Source organism: Thermobia domestica, chromosome 14, assembly GCF_964235325.1.
Source record: "Thermobia domestica chromosome 14, izTheDome1.hap1.1, whole genome shotgun sequence".
NCBI classification, from domain to species: domain Eukaryota; kingdom Metazoa; phylum Arthropoda; class Insecta; order Zygentoma; family Lepismatidae; genus Thermobia; species Thermobia domestica.
This window is the reverse complement of record NC_137467.1, coordinates 183,171,213-183,183,689: the sequence shown is the minus strand read 5'-3', so window position 1 is coordinate 183,183,689 and position 12,477 is coordinate 183,171,213.

Sequence of the window (12,477 nt, the reverse complement as noted above, 5' to 3'; positions counted from 1 at the left end):
CGGTTGCGCTAGCTGCTCGCAAAGCAGTTGTATCATTTCTGAATTAGCTATTGTTAAGAAGGTTGTTCGCCTATGATTGCCTCTTACGAGGGAACCTATCCAAGTGCAACTCTGACTTCGAGTCGAGACTATGGTCGTTGGATACCTTGTCCCAAAAGAACATAACACGAAAAGTGATACATCCTCGATCGCAACCGTTGCAAAGATATAAGCGTGAAAAGTTAGAAATTGAGCTCCATACTATACATTACAAAGTCAGCTTCCGGGTCAGATTTTTCGGAAACGGTCAGGTAAGGAAACTCAGCGAATACATATCAAATTAGTGTTGGGAGCCCACCACCTTTTGAATGAAAAAATGTTGCCCCCGGGGCACTCGCAGAGTCCCAGGCGGGGTCCAACTCAAAATTGGCAAATGGAACCGGGGGTCAAGTAGCATATTGTATGAAAGCTATTGTTAAATAAAAGAAGATAGAATAAATCTCAACTCTCTATGATGACCCTGTGCAAACGGGCAACTGGTCAAAATGTCAATACAACCTACATCAGAAAATATATGGCCACTCTTCTAAATCCGTGAAGTTGTGACAATAACAAAATAGAAAAACACGTTTAAAAGTGCAAGGTATTGAAGTTAAACAAATTGTTGCAGAGTCTCTCACAGAGTTACACAACGGACCTTATCCAAGTATAAGTGTGACTTCGAATGACCAATGGACCATAGAATGACCATGGCCATTGGATTGCGTGTCCTAGAAGAGAAAGGATACATTGTCAATCGCAACCGTCGTGGAGGGTGAAAAGTTCAAAAGGCAAAGGTTTCTGTTTTGTTCTTGTCACAACTTAACGGATTTAGAAGAGTGGCCATATATTTTCTGATGTAGGTTGTATTGACATTTTGACCAGTTGCCAGTTTGCACAGGGTCATCATAGAGAGTTGAGATTTGTTCTATCTTCTTTTATTTAACAATAGCTTTCATACAATATGCTACTTGACCCCCGGTTCCATTTGCCAATTTTGAGTTGGACCCCGCCTGGGACCCTGCGAGTGCCCCGGGGGCAACATTTTTTTCATTCAAAAGGTGGTGGGCTCCCAACACTAATTTGATATGTATTCGCTGAGTTTCCTTACCTGACCGTATCCGAAAAATCTGACCCGGAAGCTGACTTTGTAATGTATAGTATGGAGCTCAATTTCTAACTTTTCACGCTTATATCTCTGCAACGGTTGCGATCGAGGATGTATCACTTTTCGTGTTATGTTCTTTTGGGACAAGGTATCCAACGACCATAGTCTCGACTCGAAGTCAGAGTTGCACTTGGATAGGTTCCCTCGTTAGTATATAATTTATTAAAAGCGTTTCCTTTTACATAGGAAGGGGGAGGCGATTGCGTACTGCAATGGGTAAGATGTCTCTGTAACAAAGTGGTTACAAAATGAATGTGTAGGAGTTGATCGAAAGAAAAGAGTGTTTATACAGATTTAAGGGGATCTGAATTTCTCACTTTATGTTTATCCTAAACTAACAGCACGTTTTATACCTGATAGAATGACATTCTTACGAGAGATACATAATATTTCAACTTTACAACGGTAGTTATGATTATTAATAACTGAAGACAACGTAGTCTGGGAACCTGTTTACAGGATGTGCAACGAAAAGCGATAGACTCTCTTTGCAACCAACATGTCGCTAACGGTCTCGCATTAGGTGCAAGAGGTCTCGCATTAGGTAAGATTCCCGGTGGGGGCACTCAGTCGAAAAAGTATCAACGTTTTTTCAGACGAGCACACTTCAATGAGGTTTTCCTGGGTTTTCCTCATTCAGTGGTGGTACCTAACTTATAGGTCCTAAGCCGTTTTCTTCCTTCCTTTTCCTCGAATTGTGTGCTCGTCGAGGAACGTAATCTCTTAAAACGAGGTGAGCTAAATGCCAATAGATGCCGAAAACCCAGAAATCTAAATTCTAATCCTAACGATCATAAGAAAATAATGAGTTACTTATAAAAATACTTACAAAAGTAGGGTGTTGTGAGGCAATGAGCGACACTTAAGAGGCTCTATTACGACGAAATTAAAGTATCGCTAATTTACAGTAATTGTGTGATATCTTCAAATAGATAAAAGATAATCGAAATATGGAAAAACAGAGCCCTAGACAATACTATTTTACATAAGATATCGCTATCACGACTCACTTATCCGCTTTCGATTTCCAGGAATTTTGAAATTCGGCATTTATTTCCGCGTTTCTAAATAGCTGCATACGGAAAGTTACTAGGTGACAAGTGATAACGGTACTTCATGCAAAATAATATTGTCTAGGGAGCTCTTGTTCCACATTTCGATTATCTCTTATCTATTTGAACATATCACATAATTACTGTAAAATTAGCGGTATTTTAATTTCGCAGTGATTAGGCTTCTTAAGGATTGAGAAACATACTGTAAAACGTCCATTAGACACATTGAACTGAAACCTTACTCAAAACTCATGCATGCCACTAGCAACGTAATAAAACCATTAATTCATGGAGTCTTAGTACATATTTAAGAAAATATAGTAAATGCAAGTCTGCAATTGACTCATGTTGCCCCATAACGTAGAGCAAAGAGCAACACCTATACTCATTAATAATTGTTTATTTATTTTCATAGATTATTCCAGTGCATATTTTAAGACATTTTCACTAGGCTATATTAGAACTTAAGAACAGCTTGCATCATAATACGAGGTATCAAATTAAAGGTCTTTCGTAAGGCCCCGTTGGACGCTAACATTTTGTGTCACACATTCAAGTCACATCGTTTAGAAGGAACATGTGAACAGTGAATGTCATACTTAGTAACAAACTTTCTGTAATATATTTTATAAAGTATAAGTGACACTTTTTTTAATGTATTGTTTAATCTTTAACAGTTAATGGCTTAATCATTTAATGGTTACTATCCTATTAAAACCTTAGTACTTCTAAATCCTAACTTAACTCATCTAAAGTGTGATTGGTGAGATGGCTCAGTAGTAGAGCGTTCACCTCCGGTGCTTAGGGTCCCTGGTTCGATCCGAGCTCGCACCGTGTGTAACTTGTGGTGGACAAACACCGTTCTCATGGGTTTTCTCGGGGTTCTCCCGTCTCCTCCTACTTTCTTCATTCCACCATTTCACTCATCTCTCATTACCACCGTCTTCTCTAGCCTAACCGTGGGACATTAAACTTAAATATTTCATTTCATTGTTCTTCTAAAAGAAATGGTGAAGGGAAGGAAAGACAAGACACATATTTCTTAGATATGTTAGACGATTTATTTGATATAGCGCACGCAAATGCTTTAGACTTAATACGAATTCAGGAGAAAGAAGTATTCCTTATATATCAAAGACAAAAATGACGTCCTGGAAGTATGGTTGGTAGGGACAAGTGTCTAGCTCGTAAAGAAAGGAGTAGCAAAGCGACTAGACGTTGACACTTCTCGCAAACAAAAATATAAAGAGGAACAGTGTAAAGTCAATGGAGCGGGTGAAGCGTGGATTATCAATTCAAGTCTGAAGACGAAGATGTATGTCAAACAGAAAATACCATTGTTGTAACTGTAACTGCAAGTTATTAGTAACTGTAGTCGTATTGCCGAACGAACCCACAAAGGGTTGACCTCTTGAATGAAAATGTCAGAGATATTTGTTAATTTGCATTTGAAACTAACATCCATGCAAGTGCATTGGCAGTTTATACTGGAAAATATTTCACTGTTATAAGAAAAACAAAACCTGGACCTTTTTACCATTTTAAATTCAAGACAAGACAAGAAAGGCAACAATTATCGTCTCGTTTTCGACACGAGAAATATGTCGAGTCTCGTGGACATAGCTAATTCACACAAGTCGTGGATCTCAAACACTGTTTCAATTTTAGTATACATGATTCATACGTAAAAAACTTCATACTGATAAAATGATGGTACGAAAGTAATGAAGAGCAATTATCTGCGTTTAAAATATGCGTCATTACACAATTTACTCCAATAATTAGTGTGGTTTAAATGTTGTTATATCACAAATCGTAAACCAATCGTGATGCAGAACGGTTGATAACTTCCAGATGATTTTTTTAAAAAAAATCATATTTTTTTACGTAAATGAACAAAACAGAACAATAAAATTTCTACACAAGAGCGAGAGATGTTTTATAGTTATTGAGACTAGACGATACTTATTAAATTTAGGAGCCAACACGAGAAACCTTAGTTCTCGTCTCGTCGCGTCTCATGGAACACTATCTGAACGAAATAGATATCACTCTTTCTTGTAGTGACTACCTGGAATATGTTGGTGCCTTCTTCACGAATAATCGATTTTATGGAAAGATATCATCTGCAAGATATCATCAATCTGTACGCTGTTATTGGGATATTAGCCAAGATTAGAACACTGTAGAATACACTAAGTTATTATTTAGAAGTCAAATGAAATTTTTGAGTTTTACGTCCCACTATTATGCCGCTTAGGCTAAAGGAAACGGTGATGATGAGAATGAATGAAATGGTGGAATGAAGGAATTGAAGGAAATCTCTTCAATATCTCTGAAGAGATATTTTTATCCTCTCCTTGATCTTTGTCGATATTTTTTCTTTGGTAGTTTTGAATAATGAATTCTCGTTCATTATCTTCTTACACATACTGTATATTACTATTGTCCAGTTCGCTATCCATCAAACCAGGGTAAATCCTCTCTAATCTTTATGCAAATTTATGTCAATTGATGCGACAAACAAACGAGTTTACTCTATACTATACACTTGGAAACTACTTTTATAAGTTGCACACATTTCTCACTTGAAAGCAACATAGACAGAATTTCTGAAACTTTCTTACGTTGTTGGTGCTAATATGCCACTACAGGTAATAATTCGCGGAAATGTGTACGTAGAATCAATGAAATCTTTATGATCTATGAAGAGAGAGAAATCATACCTTGCTCTTACCTTTTGTCAATCTGCATTCTTTCGGTTTGTTTGTCTCCGCGGACAACCCAAAGTTAATGCACGTGACCTAGCGGGGTGCAGAGAATAAAAGAAACCTACCTGCTTAGCATCCTATCTGCTGTTCTTTGCTGTTGCAGCATGAAGACCATAAGTTAAACAGGGGTCTAGAATGTTTCGGTGCAGAACGTTTCGGTGTAGGATGTTTCGATTTGGGGCGTTTCGGTATAGGACGTTTCGGTGTACGGACGTTACGGTGTTTGGGCGTTTTGGTGTAAGGACGCTTGGCTGTAAATGACGATCTGGTGTATAGCCTAATATTTGATTGAATTAATCATATCTTTGTAATGAACAGTGATGAAGTGCCACAGTGTAGCTACTCCGCAATAGTGTAAACTGATTAACATTGTTATTGAGTCTCGTTGTTATTGAGACAGGATGAAAATACAACACCAATCCATTCGTAACAATAATTGCGATTCAGTGGTGTCCATAGGCGAGTTTTATACAATAATAATCAAATCTAATTCAAAAATAAAATTTAATGCCAAGTATTCAGCGTCATTTCTGAATAGAAATAATTATATTGCACAAAGTTTCTAAGACACAGTAATAATCTATACAAACTGAATAATGCCTCTAAGGAATTTTGTTGATAAAACTAAAATTACATAGAATCACTCAACTGAGAATCTAAAATTGTACGCAATTCCTTTTAAGAATGTAAATACATCATCAGATTTGTGATTTTCACAAACGTTGCTCAGTCTCTTCGTAACATCGGTGTATTTTTTCTTTGTTCTGACTTCATGTCCACCAATTATTTTCCATTTGAACAACACTAACAAGGAGACTTACGGAAGTGTAAATTACTGATTTGAATGAAACTCTGAATACTTGTAGAATATCAAAAATAATCCACACTTTTTTTTTAATTTCTCAATTGTGCGGGTTTAAGGGTAGAAACCACCCTTTGAACGCTAGGGGTGGCCTCCAAGCATAAACAGAAAACAATCATTAAATTAGAAGATTAAATGATATGGCCAGCTTACTGCCAAGGGGTTTTAGGACAGGTGATTCAGAACAAACATTAAAGTTTCAAAATTCAAATTGGCGGATCCAATATGATGATTACAATTACAAATAGTGTTCTGGTTTGAAATGCTCTGGAGTTAGCCAAGAACAAGGGGCTACTGCTAGAATATACAGACTTATTTGAAATCCCTTTCTGTAATTATTTTAACAGGACGCTTGATTAAAGTAAATCTATAGCCAAATTAGTTAGAAGCCAGTGCCAATGCATTTGTTGCGAATGTGGATCAACATATGTTGTTGGAAAAGAAAATGTTTATAACTTTGATCAATACGGTTTAATGCGGAAATGCAGACAGGACCTACTCTAGTGTTACAAGGACACAAACAGTAGAGAGTGTCACAGTCAGTAAATTCTATGAGTCGTAGTTACAACATACAGCCTTTAATTTCTGAAAATAGTGTTTTGTTATCTCCGCTATTAATTGTTTTGTAGGAAAACAATGGAACATTTGGTCTTATAGTCCCAAGCAGCATCTTTAAATTTGAAAATATCCTTATAAAAGCATCAAATTCGGAAAAATTAACATCAAGTCTTTAGACACAATGGTTTCAAGAGATTTTTCTTCAAGAGTCTAATGCAAAGTCCATTCAGTCATTAGCTTCGTGGAATGGTCACAATAGAACTCATAATAGAAACCATCTCTGCACTAACATTGGTAGGAATCAGCTTCCTGATGTGTTCTTCTTTAGACCGTGAACAACTTGCTGAGACATTTTTCTGACACTGTCCTTCTCTACAGCTATAACATGAATTTACATCTCCTAAATAATATAATTAAAAGCCCATCACTGATTCATATTCAGTTTTCTTCTCCTAGATTTGCTAATCTTATTGTGTATAAAAGCGGTTATTTGCAAGAAATATCACTTGTGTTTGAAAATTTCCTTTCAAAGGTTGTGCATCAGTTTGCGATTCCTGCACATTAATGCCATATCAAGGTGTGTGTGGTGTAAACAATGTTTATGCATCACACACTTTTTTACGGAATATCATTACCGTAAAATTTTTTCACAACCAATTCATAATTATAACATTTGAGGATATATGAAGTTCTGACATAGAGTGAGGCGATGGGACTCACTATAAATAAACACCCGATTAGTGAGAGGCAAGGAGGCTCACTATAAAGAAGCACCTCCAAGAGTGAGAGGTTAAGAGACTTAATTTAATCAAACATACCATTAAGATAGGTAAAGAAAAGAGTTTCAAATCGGTCTGCAACCTTCTCGCAGTAATCCCTGCCAATTATACCAGTATTTAATTTTAATTTTATTTATTAATTTATATTTTCTATTTCATGAATTTATTTCTCCCTAACGAATAATTTTCATTTTGAAGAGTGGACGTTTCGGTGTAAACAATGAAACTTTTACACCGAACCAGCCTTACACCTAAACGTCCTTAAACCGAGATGCCCGTACACCAAACGTCTTACAGTGAGACGCCCTACATCAAAACGTTTTACAACAAAACACCCTACACCGAAACAGCCGTAAATGGAAGAAAATTATTTTTTATTAGCGCACTCTAATATTATTCTAGCAGGAAAAAGTAAAAATTATGTGCAATAGTAAAACTAACAATCATTTGGAGGAATTTCGAAAAATATAAAATAAAAAGTTTTCATAACATTAATATTTTGGAAAGAGATATTCCATGTTATACAGGGAAATCCCATCGTATTCCGAGTGTTGGACACAGCTTTAAGTCTTCGAGTTGCAACTTACGCAGCAATTCAACTGAATTGCGTCTCATTTCCAAACAAATTCAAATAAATACGTACACTATAACAGCTATTCCAAAAGCAAATGGCGGCCGAAGTCTGTTTTGATTCTAAGCAGTCATTCTGCGCATATTTAAACACGGAATAACACAGGTAAATATACATATTTTTTTACTGAAATATAGGGCCTAAAGATGATCCTTATGATAGCAAAAAAGTTAACTATGTAATATTTTTAATACAGCACATACAAAAATTTCTCGTTTGATTCTGGTAACATAAAAAAGGAATAATATTTATTATGTTACAACAATTGTAACGACAATGCTAAGTTTAACTATATTTTTATAGTTGTCATAACCCAATTCTTATTTTGAGTGCACGTATGAGGAATAACGTCCCTCGGCGAGCACACTATTTGGGGAAAGGGAAGGGAAGATGGATTGGGGAAGGAAAGAAGCGGCCTTTCACATGTGAGTCAGGTACCATCCGGTTGTTTCCCTGGTGTGAATAAGGAAAACGCAGAAAATTCTTATTCAGGATAGCTGCCCTGAAAAAAGTTTTTATAATTTTTCGACCGAGTGCCCACCGGGAATCGAACTCAGGACCGTTCGCATGGGACGAAGCGTTAGCGATTACGCCACACGGAGCCACAACCAAAATTAAAATAAATATGTTTGATAAATGTTTCAAAGGTAACGAGAGTTATCAAAATCGAGCTCTGAGTCGCTCAATTGTTAAAAGTTGGCCACCCTATATATACCCTTACACGTATTGTCTGATCCTGTAATCAACCAGTCAAGCCTCTTAAGGGTTTTCACTACAGCGAAATTAAACTTCCGCTAATTTTAGAGCTTTTTTTGTAATATCTTCGAAACAAATAAAAATATTCGAATAGCAGAAACGTAGAGAACTAGACACTACGATTTTTAATGTGACACTTTACCACAATTCACCTTTCTGCTTTTGATATGCCGCTATTTACAGAACCCGTAAAAAATGCTAAATCTATCTACCGTTGCAAATCGAAAGCAGATAGATGTGTTGTGATAACGGTGTCACATGTAAAATCAAATTGTTTATTTTACTACATTCTTACTTTTCGAATATTTTTTATTTGTTTTGAAGATATTACAGTAAAGCTCTAAAATTAGCGGTAGTTTAATTCCGCTGTAGTGCAGATCCTTAAGAATATGCTTCATTCCCATTCTACTCATTCTATTAAAACCAGAAGCGGTATAACTGAATTACAACTTCCGGTTTGAATAATAATTAACAATTGGAGAAATGATACTTTCCGATAAAATCGAAGTATTTTATTTCTAGAACAATTGTTACTAACACTATTATTATTATTATTATTATTATTATTATTATTATTATTATTATTATTATTATTATTATTATTATTATTATTATTATTACTTGCCATAAAAGTGTGTTGCTAAATTTATCTCTAGAGCTTCACAATCAATTCGTTGGAAGTAGAGAGAGCTATTCCGAGAATCGAACTACCTTTTATCAACCTTACCTAAAGACTATTTTTTTAAAAATCTTTATGTTTTCATTGTTTTTTCCCTCGAGAATACAGTAACTAAATGCTCTTTAGCGTCATAACTAAAAATTAGAGACGTATCGTTCAGTTATCTTTCAATTTAAATTAAAATGTTCAACAAGCAAAAAGATTTCTCTAAAAAATTACCTTCTTTCCCAAGCCTTGTATCTCTGCAAGTAATATTAAACTTCAAAGACATTAACAACGTTCTTATAAAAACAAGTTAAAAGCTTAACAAAAATAATAATCTTAATAATAATGGAAATATAAAAACTGAATAATACAAAAGTATTTAATAATAATAGTTATAATTATCACAATAGATAGCAGCACTTTCTTTTGAGAAAAAGTTGAGCAACATGTTTAACGTAATAATAAACAGAAGAACATAGATCCACTTTGCGATTTACAATGTATACTCAAAGAAGAAGAATTGCACTTATATATTTGAGTGATAAATTTTGCTTTCTTGAAGAAAGGACACATAAAATATATCTCTTAGGTATTGTGTTTATTATAGGTACTAGCTAAATTTATAAATTGTTCTATGGGTCAACTAACTACTGGAAACGATTTCACCAACTCACTGATAAACCTCTCGAACTTCTTATCCGCTCATGCTTAATGATGCGCCCTTACACACTGACGAGGAAAAAGCCAATGCTTTTGCTGACCAGCTGCAAGGGGTCTTCACGCCTCTTGGACCTGCCCTTACAGCTCCTCGTCATCCTACAGCTCGGCTGAATCTCAACACACCATCACTCCAACCTCATACCGATCATCCTCTACCCGACGATTCACCTTTAACAGCTCCTATCACTGTCACAGAAATTACCACCATTATAGCTCGTAAGCGTAACACTGCTCCAGGGCCAGTCTCCATTATCTTCTGTCTCTCATTTTCACGTTCATTCTCCGTACTGGCTTTATCCCAACTGATTGGAAAACATCAAAAACTTTAATGTTCCTAAAACCGAACAAACCAGCTACCTCTGTGTCTTCCTACAGCCCAATACAACTCACCCTTGTTTTCAGCAAGATACTCGAACGAATTCTTGTCTCACGCTTGCAAATCTATCTCACCGCTCACAACCTTATTCCTTTTCATCAGGCTGGATTCCGCCCAAACTTCAGTATTGACGATCAACTTCTCCGTCTGACCACGTACATTACTGCCCAGTTTAACCAATCTAAGCCTTCCTGTCTTGTCCTTTTCGATTTAGAAAAGGCGTTCGATAAAGTCTGGCACCTAGGTCTTCTATACAAACTATTTGATTTCCGCCTTCCAATATGTTACATTCGGTTCTTCCACCATTTTCTCTCCGGTCGCCTGACCTATGTTTCCATCAATACTGCTCTCTCACACCCTGTGTTTATTCATTCTGGTGTTCCTCAAGGCTCGGCTCTGTCCCCGCTTCTTTATCTACTGTATGTTGCTGACTTTCCTGCTCTTCCTACCAACGTCAGCCTATTTCAATATGCGAATGGTACGGCTTTTCTGGAAACGGCAAATACTATTCAACACATCAATAGCCTCCTTCAACCTGCCATCGATGCTTTCATTCAATGGCGTGATACATGGCGCCTCAAACTTAATGCCAATAAAACCCAAGCCATTATCTTCCTACCACCAGGTAAACGCAGTCGGGTTCATCGCAATCCATCCAATCTCAGTATTGAGATTGCGGGTACACCACTTCTTGTTAGTTCGACAGTCACATATCTGGGCATTATCTTCGACTCTCATCTGAAATGGTCTGCTCATCTCAAAAGTCTTGCTCTTAAAGCGACCAACCGTCTGAACTTACTGCGACGCCTAACTGGGACTACCTGGGGCCTGAAATTTAACATACTTCTAAACACCTACAAGGCTTTTTACACCCTGTTTTGACTTATGGCTTTACAGCCTGGCTATCAGCTCCAGAGTCTTATTACCGGAGACTACAAATTCTTGAGCGCCATGCCCTACGCCTTGCCTTTAGAATTAAACTACCAAGCCCTACACGCGACTTATATGAGAGAACACCTTTTCACACCTCCTCTATCACCTAGAAGACCTCCGACTCCGGTACGTTACGAAGCGATTCCAGACTCACCATCCATTGCTCTTTGATGATATGCACCACGAAGCAACTCTTCGCAAACCTTCAACAATTCTAGGTAACTCCACCGTCAAACTTTGGGAGGTGATTCCTTATATGAAATGAAAGAAAAAAGTCCTGATAAACATAGGTCGAAAAACGTCTCTATTCAGAGTTATGAACCGCCGAAATTTCGAAAAATCATGTTTCGAAACGCCCTGCCTTAGAAACCATGAACCTATCCCAAGCGGTATAAGGAATTACACAGGAACTAACATGCGATCTATCTAAATATCCATGTTTTAGCATCCTCCGTTATCGGCGAAACGATCGCTCCATTGGTACTTAAAGTAGTATCCGTATACATCAACTTCATTTTTACGGTTCGTTTCTCCGTAAACGAACCACGGTAAAACATGGATATTTAGATGGAGCGCATACTAGTTCCTTTGTAACTCTTTAAACCGCTTGGGATCAGTCCTGTCGTTTCTAAGGCAGAGTGTTTCGAAACGTGAATTTTCGAATTTTCGTTGTCTCATAACTCTGAAAGGAGACGTTTTCGTCCCATGTTATTAGAACTTTTTTCTTTCATTTCATATAAGGAATCACCTCCCAAAGTTTGTCGATGGAGTTACCTACCACTTTGTATATATATCTTAGCATAAATCAAAATAAATGTAAAAATTATATAAAATTAAATGATGATGAGTTCACAGCCCCTCAACAGATGTTCCACTTCAGCTGATAATAAAGAATATCCCATAGCTTAACTAATATTTTTCTTGTGCTTTTTTGTATATAATAATCACATGCCACAGAGAGGGCATAACCCTCTGTGAGGCAGGAGGACAAAATCTATTACCCATAGACTCCAATTATATAAACGACATTGTTTCCTCCTCCTTAACAAATTTAAATAATAAAAAAGTAGTGTTATACATACTGAATCAAGAGACCTAACCTCTCTTGTGTGAGTTAATGTGAGCTTGCTTTTTGAACCTCATCTTATCATACTTTCTTTCATTTTCATTTCCATTTGGGCTTCGG